This window comes from Salmo salar, chromosome ssa16, assembly GCF_905237065.1.
Source record: "Salmo salar chromosome ssa16, Ssal_v3.1, whole genome shotgun sequence".
Lineage (NCBI taxonomy): Eukaryota > Metazoa > Chordata > Actinopteri > Salmoniformes > Salmonidae > Salmo > Salmo salar.
This window is the reverse complement of record NC_059457.1, coordinates 60,464,775-60,474,367: the sequence shown is the minus strand read 5'-3', so window position 1 is coordinate 60,474,367 and position 9,593 is coordinate 60,464,775. Positions and strand designations below refer to the sequence as shown.

Below are 9,593 nucleotides of genomic sequence, written 5' to 3'. Positions count from 1 at the left end.
CTCAGGTCCTCCGAGAGAAAGACGGAAAGAGAGAAAGAGAGAATTAGAGAGAGCATATTTAAATACACACAGGACACCGGATAAGACAAGAGAAATACTCCAGATGTAACAGACTGACCCTAGCCCCCCGACACATAAACTACTGCAGCATAAATACTGTCCATCATTACTTTAAGACATGAAGTTCAGTCAATACGGAAAATTAAGAACTTTGAAAGTTTCTTCAAGTGCAGTCGCAAAAAACATCAAGAGCTATAATGAAACTGGCTCTCATGAGGACCGCCACAGGAAAGGAAGACCCAGAGTTACCTCTGCTGCAGAGGATACGTTCATTAGAGTTAACTGCACCTCAGATTGCAGCCCAAATAAATGCTTCAGAGTTCAAGTAACAGACACATCAACATCAACTGTTCAGAGGAGACTACGTGAATCAGGCCTTCATGGTTGAATTACTGCAAAGAATCCACTACCAAAGGACACCAATAAGAAGAAGGGACTTGCTGGGGTCAAGAAACATGAGCAATGGACATTAGACTGATGGAAATCTGTCCTTTGTTCTGATAAGTTCATATTTGCGATTTTTGGTTCCAACCTCTGTGTCTTTGTGAGATGCAGAGTAGGTGAATGGATGATCTCCGCATGTGTGGTACTGAAGAAGGTTAAACCAAGGCCTTATACCTTTTAAGGGGTTAATAAATGATGTTATGATAAACTGTAATCTGTGTGTGTGTTAAAACCTGTTTTGAGTGTTGTGACCTTCAGACAGTATCAGAAGGCGTCTACATTCAGACTCCTCCTGTCTGGATCCCACCGTGGTTATCTGGTTTTCCGAGAACACAAAGCTGCCACAGACCTGATGAAACCAACCACCTGTCAGAAGATGCTTACACTTGTTCACATTGTTATGACTCTATACTTGTGATGAAACACCACATGTCACGTGACTGGGGACTACCATAAGCTTCATAATAATGTAGCTTATGAAATTAAGAATGCAATGTTCTTTATCTCCTAACGTATTGCACAAGTTGACTGCAGGTATTTACTTAAAAAGTTGCTTCAAATATTAACATTTATTTTTTTTTAAATTCAAAGAAATTGTTTAAACAGTATTAACGGTATTGAAAAACCATCCTGTGGCTATTTACAAATACCCTGGTATATGGTATACCGCCCAAGCCTAAAGGTGATGTATTAAACATGTAATGCAATGATAATTGCTATTAAAACGTGCTTGTCAATAGGAGATCAATGTAAGTTTAATGTAAACAAGCCATTATAATCGACATTAATCTATATTGACAGTATTTAGACCCTTCGTTCTTCACTGTCCATGTATACACTCCGCCTGCGCACTGTGCGTAATTTCAGTGTGTAAATCGATCAACCATATTCGCTCGTGTGTCTTTTCTAATATAATTAGTATGACAGAGAATAAACACTTCTCACTTGTTTTATAAAATGGCTGGTTCCCAAAATCAATTTTGTCCTGCAGTGTCACGGTGCCTACGTACCCACCCACCACTTGTTTACTTCAGTGGTTTCAAAAGTCCAACATTCGTCACGCAGCAGGTCCGTTTTGAATTCATGTACCACCTACGTATCTTCGGTGGTAAACATTCGAAATTCAAGGGCGCCACAGCAAATAATCTCAACGTGTCCATTTCGAAATATGTTTTTCCCCCTCATGTGTTTTTCATTATCTCGTCTATCGCAATACACATGGCAGAATAGCAAGCTGAACAGTAGTAGGAGGGGGCCTATGCTGTACTAACTGAAATAACATTCATTTTTAACTCATTGCCAGTCCTCCATTCAGGTTTTCCTCTCATGCAATATAAATCCCCTTATTGTTGTTGACAGTGACAGCACCCTCCAGTATAAATGAGTGAAGCCATAAACTAAAATGTCCATGATCACCATAGAGTTGGACACATTTTTCACCCCAAACATGCCATCAAAGCATAGTCTCTAAGGCAGCCAGTCAACAAGCATTTAAATGATTTTCTCCCATGTCTAAAAATGTGTTGATTTAATTATCATCATGTTTCTTCACATAAAGAATGGACAAAGTTGTTTTCAGCAACATTGCCATAAGTATATGACCACTGCAGACCTCTAACCCTACCTTTACAAACTCTGACCAGCCATAAAATGGGCAGCTAAAACCACACACACACACACACACACACACACACGCACACACGCACACACACACGCACACACGCACACACACACACACCTGTGACAGTGGTTGCCGCCTCCTTGAACCCCAAACAGACGTATGGCGCGACGTGTAATCCATGGAGGGCTCCCTTGCAGCTGGTGGCCGGCTTAAAGCTGACCGTGGGCAGGTCTTCGCAACAAGGTCCCTCCAGGTCCCTGTCCCTGTTCTCCATTAGGTTCAGGGCAATATAGTTCAGTCCATTCTGGAAGCCCGCAGAGGTCTCTCTACTCATGGGGCTGTCACATTCCTCGTCTGAGCCCTCACTGCTCCGCACCGACAGGTTATCCACCGAGCTGTGGTGTTTGGCATTCCCATGGGCGAACGAGGGGAACACAGGGGTGACGGTAGCCGTAGAGGAGAAGGTTTCGGAGCTGTGCCGCCTGCGCCCATGAGGGTCGGCCCGGATCACCTTGGCGGCCTTGTCAGGATCCAGGGGGTTGACGGCGCCAAGGAGGAACACCCCAATGCCCACCGGGAGGCCCTTCTCACCCAGGGATAGCCTCTTCTCTCTGGCACTGGGGCTGAAGATAATAAACAGAGTTAATATGCATTACAATACATGGTCTATTACAAAACATCCATAGATGTGATATAGAAAATATTTTATACTTATCATGAACTCAATCCACTTGAACTCAATACACTTACAAACACAACAAAGTGCCTGCCGTGCCAGGGGAATCTATTAATCCTATTCATAGTTTGAGATGCTTTTCTATAACGAGCCAAATAACGTTGCTGAATAACGTATTTATAACTGACATTATGGCTAGTCTTGAGTGTACCTTGCTGAGGTCTGAGGGACGAACTGGTGAGGAATGTTGGCCATTCCAAGTCCAAATGTCATCTCGGTGTACTCATCCTTGCCTCTCTGGGGGCACTTGGAATCCCTCTTCGATCGGAGATGGTACACTCCCTCCCCATCCAGACAAGGGCACAGGGATGACTCAGGGACCGTGTCCAACCGCCCGGCAGGGGTGTCTCCAGCCTTGGGTGAGTGCGAGACGATGTGGTGCAGGTTCACGTAGTCGGAGAGAGGGGAACTCGGCTGGCTGCCGATGGAGCCCAGAGACGACCCCTGGCTCTCATTGGATGCTGACGGGGAGGAGTACTTGGTGCTCTCACTGAAGTCTATGTTGATATACTCGCCCGGGCTCCTGGGTTCCCCGGGCAAGAGGTGCTCGTTCATGCTGGGCAGGATCCTAAAGCTGTCGAGAGACAGCCGGTTGGGTTGTCCCATCCTCCCCTGGTAGGACGTCAGGCTCTCAGTCCCCCAGCTCTGTCTGATGGCCGAGGGCACCGAGGAGTTGAGCGTGGCCGCATTGGTCATCACTGAGTAGTAGTCGTCTGACTCCCCACCTAGCGACTGATGGCCTTGGGGGCTCATCAGGATGTACTAGTCATCAGTGTCCCCCACCTCCTTGGAAGTCTGGTGGAGTTTGGTGGGGCACGGCAGGGAGTCTGCGGAGTAGATGGAAGGCTCACCACCCGGAAGCTGCTCCAGGAAGTAGTCCGGGGGGGTCTGCGAGGTGGTGTAAGCAGCGTTGCTAGGGGACATGTTCATGTAAGTCGAGCGGCTGTCAGGGATTTCAATGGACGACTTGGAGCTGCACCACATCCTCATGTAGCCGCTGTCCTCCAAGGAGCCTCCGCTGCTGGGTGAGTTGATCCGGTAGCCGCCCCCGTCCTGGTGGATTTGGGCCCAGGGTTTGATGATCTGCTTGGGAGCCGAGACACACATGGGGCTCATGGGCATGTAAGCGTCTGCCTTGCTGTTGTTTCCCCTGGGCGGCGCTGTCATCATAGGCATATAGCCATCGTCCCCTCCTTGGTTACCATTGGATTCGGGGTAGAACACCTTTGGGGAGGCGGAGATGGAGCTGTTCCTGGAGTGGTGGCCGCTGTTGGTGTCGTGGGCAGCCCACAATAGGGTGTACTCATCCAACGAGGCAGACGACAGCTGGGCGGGCACCCTCTGTTGGCGTGGTGTGGTGAGAGAGTATGTCCTCTTCCTGTACGCCTTCTCCGATGTCAGGCCCTCCTCCTGGCACGCCCGCTGTTGGTCATTCGTCCTGTCCATAATCATGTAGCCACACAGGTCGTTGGCCTCCCAGGAGGGGGGAGTGCTGGAAAGGGAGTCGTGGGTGTCACTCCTGGTGAGGGGTAGTAGCCTGGAGGTGTCGCCTGGGCTGGAGCTGTACTCTTCGCATAGCATGAAGCTTGCGTCACTGAGGGAGCCTGAGATGGAGGCGCTGAAGCTGAAGGGGCGGTGGACCGCATCAGGGGTGGGGAGGGTCCCACTCATGGGAGAGAGGCAGATGGAACTGCAGACTGAGGGGGGGGAGTTGGAGACGGGCAAGGAGCGGCTGTGCTGGAGGCTGGACTCCAGTATCCGGCAGATGCGTCCGCTAGAGAGCGTATTGGACCGGCTCAGGGGGATCCGGTTGGAGAGGGGACTGGTGGGACTCCCGCTCATAGATATTGACATAGACACTGGCCTGACCATGCTGCCATCCCCCCCATTAGCAGTCCTTATCCGACAGGATGTGAACTTGCTCATTGGGGATGTGGCCACTATGCTGTTTGTTCTCGACCTCCTCACCAACCCTGTCTGACTTGGGGGAAGATTATTCAAATTGCGTCTTGTGGGCACTGAAATGGGGTTGGTTCTAGCCGACTGACTCTTACTGCGAGGTCTGAATTCTGACAGCTCTTTCATGGCTTTCATCGCCTCCAGGATGGTTTCGTGGATGTTTTGCGCAACCACCGAGTCGTCAGCCTGCATCCAGAGCTCACCGGAGCCAGTGACAGCCGACCTACCAACCTCGATGAAGAAAAAGCTGTCAGAGTGGCCGCATCTCCGGATATTCATGAGCTGTAAACTGACAGCCGCAACCTCCGAGTTCAGTTTCACAAAGCTGATAGTCCGACTGGATAAGCACAGCCTAAACACCCCTATCAAATGTTTTGTTTGACCCAGTCCTCTGGACTTCAAATTCACTTGCCATACCTCCTTGTGAAAGGCAGTGGTTGGCGATCACACCGTAATTCGCCTCCTCGAAACAGAAAAGAGAGGTGGAATTAGACGCGGGACTGTCATTGACTTTCCCCTCTTCGATCATATCCGACAACACTCGAAACCAGCTCTCCTGCTCCTGCTCGTTTTCGGCTGCCACTGCAAAGTATTCGTCCTTGGTGTAAAAGGCGATGAGGTGTTTGTGCTTAGAGTCAGCTCGCTTGTTTATGCAAAGACATGAGTTCAGCAGTATCACCCTTTTAGCAGCCGACTTGTTTTTCCACTTCTTCTCGCTCTCGTAGTATTCCAGCCGGGCAGGAAAGCTCTCGTTGGGTTCTCTCAACACGAAAAAACGTCTGTGTCCATGCTTCTGTTTCTTTAGATATCCACATTTCTTAATGTTATTACTATTATTGGTCACATTAGACAACATCTGTCCTCCACTCGTTGGAGGACTCGCCATTCTGATGCGCACGCTTCACTTACTTTTAGAGAAGTTGTTTGAGCTATTTTCCAAAGCACCGAAAAAACGAATGTAAATCCGCTTTACTTATTCCATTACCCGACACAGGTATTCCCACCCGCTGTCTGCAACAGTTAAGCACCAAATAACACCACCGTGAATGTGCTAGTGAGAAAAACAACATGTGACGTTATTACATCCAGTTCTGGCTTGCAGTAAAAAGTAGAAGAAAACTACAGTCATAAAAGGCGGCGCAACCTTGGAAAGACGTGCCTGTCAATCTAGCCAATTCTGCCCAACTCATTGGTGGAATGAACGAACAGCTGGTAAACGGGACCCGACTCACAGCAGCCATATCCTTCCCTTCTCGTTCTTTTAAACCCGCCTCATATATTACCCGTTTTTCCTTTCCTTATAGTACAGCAGATATCACTGTAACGTAGGGTAAATGTATCAAAATATCCAATTAACGCCTCCTTCCGCTACATTGTAACGATGTAATAACCGAGTAAGTGTCCAAATGCAGGCGTTCTACATAGCCGAAATAGGCTAGGTGTTGCCTCTTGTATTGCACTCTGATCATTTTGGTAGAGACGGGCATAGCCTTCAGAATCGGTGCATAATATAGAGGATTACATTTGTTTTAGTTTTTTTTGCTGTGGAAATACAATAGGCCTACCCTGTATAGTGTGGGAAACTGTGAATGTTTATTCTTTATCAAATGCACAATATGTAGCTGAGCACTATTCGTATTGTTGTGACACCGCAGTGCATGTCATGGAGCGCCTCAATTGCTTAATAAGCATCGCCCTACTTTTAAATAACCGTGCGTTATGATATATTTTGCGGTTTGGGTATCCCTCTCCCTGTCCAGCAGTGAACTGCGTATCCGACCTCTATCTTCTTTCTACTCATGGTTCATCAACAAGCCTGCAATTTAAAGCATTTTATCTCCCAGATGGAACTGTGATAATTGTGTTTTTATGCACACATGCACATAGATAGTTTTTCAACAAAATCATTTAAATCGCTTGTCATACTGTGGGAATCACATTTAGGTTGGAGTATGGGTATTTAAATCGTGATAGTGATGACATGGATGAGAGGTGTGTTTTTCGGGGTTCTATTTACTTGGTGCGTCGTGAGCTTAGCTTCTATTGCGCGTAAAAGCCTGAAATGCTGCCACCGTCTGGCCATTTTAGATATAATAACTTTTTTTCTCGCGTGAAAAATAGTAATAGTCTCACCAGACTCTTCCAGTCTGGGGATGTTACATATAGGCCTACTGGAGCAACTCGACTAGATTTAATACAATTTATTTCATTTCATTGACTTAATTGGCCCCTTATCCCTATTCTGTTTTCTCTAAAATACAAATCTGCATGCACAGGTGACCTCAGTTAACACAACATTCTCAGTCATGGATAAATTATACCCCCTACTCCCATTTGGTGTGTAGGCTATGCATCATCAACACACTTGTTATTCATTGTGCTGTAAAAACAAGTGCTTAATATAGGCTAACCTAAGCTCATGGTCCCTGCATAGAAAAACACCTGTTTGTAAAGCTACTGCTTTATTGATTTGTCTTATGGTGCAATTTACCCCAGTGTTTTACACAAAAGGCTCAGACTTTTCTGTTTCCATCTATGCGGGCTGGCATCCATATCTCACTGGGCCATGGCTCCAGGGGACCTGCTCTCACTTGGGGCCACTGGTACTTTTCAGCTGTCCTTTACATAACAATGGCTAACTGTGAAGTTCAACATCTTCTCACAAAGCAACGGTTTTGATTATGCAGAGGTTGTTGATTCTGCTCCATCTGCGCCCAAAGGCTGGCAGATGACGATATTGAGTTGTTTCTTCTTACCGTCCAAAGGGAGTGCATGCAGCCGGCTATACATTCGTACCCCCGTGGACTGGTTTGTACAGAAAACATTCTCCATTCAGGCTGCAAAGGGTTTCCTCCTTAACTAAATTGTATGGTGAGAAGGCAAGAAAATAAACGGGGAAAATATGCATACTTTCTTTATGAAACACAATTTTCCACACCCATGCTAGAGTGGCTAATGCCTAGGAATGCTAGTCTCGGATGTTGCGTATAGCATTCAGCCAATCAGGTTGCAGCAGCGTGTTGATTACCCCTGGCTGAACGCAGGGCGCAACATCAGGAAGTAGCATTAGCCACTCTAGCATGGTGGTAGAAAATAGTGTTTCATAAAGAAAGTATGGATTTTTCCAACCTTTTTTGTCTGCATTCTCGCCATTAAATAGAGTTAAGGAGGAAATCGATTCCTTTTCAGCCTGAATGGAGAATGTATTATGTACGAACCGGTCCACGGTGGATATGAGTGTATTGCCAGCTACATGCTCTCCCTTTGGACGGTAAAATGAAATGACTCAATATCAACATCTGCTGGCTTTTGGGCTATGCTCTTCACAAGTCTACACTGTCAGCCCTAGCTATGGAAACACAATTTCCCTAGTATAACATAAGGGTGTAAACACTAGAGTATCACTGGTGTTACAGTCGAAAAGCAGCATTAGTGTCTTTACAATAAGCAGGGGAGCAAATATTTGCCAACTCTTGGATCATCCTGCCAATTGTGGGCCACAATGCTAAATACTACCTACCTTTAATTTGACTTGTCCTGCTCTCTGAACTTTAATGTCACAGCCTCCCTCCACCCCCAACCCTCTAACAGTCATATGAAACCCCACTCAACACCCCATTTAACCCCCCTGTCCCCCAGGCTTAGCTGCCCTGATTGGTTTCATAATCTTAAAAAAAATAAAAAATCCCCCAATCGGTGGTGCCAAGCTGGGTGGGGGTGAGGCTACTGTAGAATGCTGCCATTCTATTCAGCCAATATTACATTTACATTACATTTAAGTCATTTAGCAGACTTACAAAGTGGTACATTCACCTTATGATATCCAGTGGAACAACCACTTTACAATAGTGCATCTAAATCTTTTAAGGGGGGGGGTTAGAAGGATTACTTTATCCTATCCTAGGTATTCCTTAAAGAGGTGGGGTTTCAGGTGTCTCCGGAAGGTGGTGATTGACTCCGCTGTCCTGACGTCGTGAGGGAGCTTGTTCCACCATTGGGGTGCCAGAGCAGCGAACAGTTTTGACTGGGCTGAGCGGGAACTGTGCTTCCTCAGAGGTAGGGGGGCCAGCAGGCCAGAGGTGGATGAACGCAGTGCCCTTGTTTGGGTGTAGGGCCTGATCAGAGCCCCTTAGGTATGGAGGTGCCGTTCCCTTCACAGCTCCGTAGGCAATCACCCTGGTCTTGTAGCGGATGCGAGCTTCAACTGGAAGCCAGTGGAGAGAGCGGAGGAGCGGGGTGACGTGAGAGAACTTGGGAAGGTTGAACACCAGACGGGCTGCGGCGTTCTGGATGAGTTGTAGGGGTTTAATGGCACAGGCAGGGAGCCCAGCCAACAGCGAGTTGCAGTAATCCAGACGGGAGATGACAAGTGCCTGGATTAGGACCTGCGCCGCTTCCTGTGTGAGGCAGGGTCGTACTCTGCGAATGTTGTAGAGCATGAACCTACAGGATCGGGTCACCGCCTTGATGTTAGTGGAGAACGACAGGGTGTTGTCCAGGATCACGCCAAGGTTCTTAGCACTCTGGGAGGAGGACACAAGGGAGTTGTCAACCGTGATGGCGAGATCATGGAACGGGCAGTCCTTCCCCGGGAGGAAGAGCAGCTCCGTCTTGCCGAGGTTCAGCTTGAGCTGGTGATCCGTCATCCACACTGATATGTCTGACAGACATGCAGAGATGCGATTCGCCGCCTGGTTATCAGAAGGGGGAAAGGAGAAGATTAATTGTGTGTCGTCTGCATAGCAATGATAGGAGAGACCATGTGAGGATATG

The 9,593-nt window shown here is 47.5% G+C and overlaps 1 pseudogene; it reads right to left on the bottom strand.

Annotated features, from left to right (window-relative positions):
• Positions 1–529: 529 nt before the first annotated feature.
• LOC106574341 (insulin receptor substrate 2-like) lies at positions 530–8,644 on the bottom strand (annotated as a pseudogene).
• Positions 8,645–9,593: the final 949 nt, after the last annotated feature.